Source organism: Eimeria acervulina, genomic scaffold (genome assembly GCF_000499425.1).
Source record: "Eimeria acervulina Houghton genomic scaffold, Eah_scaff478, whole genome shotgun sequence".
NCBI lineage: Eukaryota > Apicomplexa > Conoidasida > Eucoccidiorida > Eimeriidae > Eimeria > Eimeria acervulina.
Window position 1 is genome coordinate 22,474 of NW_013549775.1, and position 2,603 is coordinate 25,076.

The window sequence follows — 2,603 nt, forward strand, 5'->3', positions numbered from 1 at the left end:
TTCAACTCAGCGCAGCAGAGCTGCGCGTACACCTCAGCAGAAGCAGTAAAACAAATAAAATGAAATAAATTCAAGGAGTTGCACTTCACCCGCCGCAGAGAGAGGGAAGTGGCTTCTTCTGCATGCATGCATGCATGCATGCATGCATGCATGCAGTGCAAGGGATTTTGGGGCTTTGTTTGGCTTCTGTGGACCCCTCTGCTGGCGCTGCAGTTGCTGCCCTTTACAGGTGCAGCAGACAAAGCGCAGCAACTATTACTCACAATGTACACCTCAGCCAGCCAATAACAATAACAGCTAGCTACAGCTAGCTAGCTAGCAGCTAGCTACAGCTAGCTACTTGACAGCTAGCTATAGCTGCCTAGAGCTAGCTGCAGCTAGCTATAGCTAGCTGGAGCTAGCTGTGGGTTGTGGGGGGACACGAGCATCGGAGAAAAGGAGACACTTTAACATCCCTTATTTGAGTGTACATCTTTGTGCATAGAAAAACGCAAAAAGTGCATGCAAGTGCATGCAGGTGTCTCTTTTGGGGCTTGGTTGGTTTGTATGCATGCGTTGTGTGTGTATATTGTTTGCTTTCCCCGTTGTACTGTATTATTTGGGGTGTACGTAGAGCAGAAAGCAACAACGCTGCTGCAGGTCTTTGCTTGAGGTGCCTATACACCTCAACTACGTGTGCTCTTCCGATCTTAGAGTTAAGGAAGGGGCGCAGCTTCCACTCACTTTCTAAATCTCTCATGTCTGCTGTCCCTAACTCTATTTTATACGGTTTAAGACAAAAGCGTGGGCCCACCTCAGTCAGCTCCAAACCCCCCCTGCTGCTGCTGCTGCTGCTGCTGCTGCTGTTGCTGTTGCTGCTTTGGGTGTCTCCTGTCTCCTTTGTTGCTGCGCAGAGAAGCAGCAAAAAACATAAAAAAGCAATTAAAAAATGCAATAAAAGGAGACAATCAGAAGCTGCATGCGAGGAAACAGATGAAAAGAAAAGGAGACAGTAAAGAAGAGACAAAGCCACTTAAAAGAGATATAATGATAATGACAATAATAATAATAATAATAACAAAACAAAAAGAGGCATAAACATACAACAAAAGCAGCAGAGAGAGACAGTAAAAGAAAGCAAGAGTTAAAAGGCGACAGCACTCAGACATCAACCACAGGAAGGAGACAACCAGCAACGCAACACGAATCCCTCTATGCTGTTTATATTAATTATATATAGTTATACAGAGATATATATATATATATATGTTTATACAGATATATATATATATATATAATATGTATAGACAGCAGCAGTATAAGACGTACAAGAGGAAGGCTGTTGGTTTGCACTATGATGTTGATTTCGGGTGTCTGTCCAGGTGTAATGACGAAAATGGAGACAGTCATTGATATTAATAAATGCATGCACTCGCTGGCTTGTTGCTGTAGAAGGCGGGAAGAGATATTTTAATATTGAAGACACTCGCAGACCCAAAGGAGACGAACAACCATGAAAAATCAAATGAGGAGGGGCCTAAACAAATAAAAGGAGACAGTTAAACAAAAGGAGACAGTTAAACAAAAGGAGACAGATAAGTAAAAGGAGACAGCTGAGTAAAAGGCGACAGTTATATAAAAGGAGACAGCCAAGTAGGAGGAGACGGTTAAGTAGAAGGAGACATTTAAATACAAGGAGGCAGTTAAATACAAGGAGACAGTTAAATACAAGGAGACAGCCACACAAAAGGAGACAGTTAAGTAGAAGGAGACAGCTAAATAAAAGGAGACAGTTAAGTAGAAGGAGACAGAATAAAAGGAGACAGTTAAGTAGAAGGAGACAGCTAAATAAAAGGAGAGAGTTAAGTAGAAGGAGACGGTTAAATAAAAGGAGACAGTTAAATAAAGGAGACAGTTAAACAAATGGATTGACGAAGAGATAATAAACGCCGTTGAATAAATAAGAGGTGTTAAAGGAGACAAACAAATCAAAAGGAGACAGTAAAATAAAAGGAGACAGTAAAATAAAAGGAGACAGTAAAATAAAAGGAGACACTGAAAGGAATCCTGCAAGCTGCAGCATGCATGCATAAATAAACAAAACTAGATTTGAATAAGAGCAAACAGAGCCTCCCTTCAACTCCTAACTAGTCAATCAAACAAAGCTTGAAGAGATATTTAAGCCTACCTCCGACATATTAGGCGGCTTCTCTGCTAAATCGTGTCTTAAACAAACACCGCTCAAAGAAAAATATGCTGTCGGCCCGTGAGGCAAGTGAGACACTATCAAAGACGTCGGCTCTCCTAAACACAAATAAATAAATATATAAATAAATATAAATATATATGTATATATATGTATATATATATATATATTTATTTATTTACGTGTTTATATATAGATGTATACAGAGATCAAAGACATCGGCTCGCCTCAACACAAACAAATATATATTATATATAGATATATATTTATTTTGTTTAGATGTATGTATATTTATATATGTTTAGATGTATATATCTATGTATATATATATATATATATATATGTATATATACATATATATATATATATATATAGAGAGAGAGAGAGAGAGAGAGAGAGAGATCAAAGACCTTGGCTC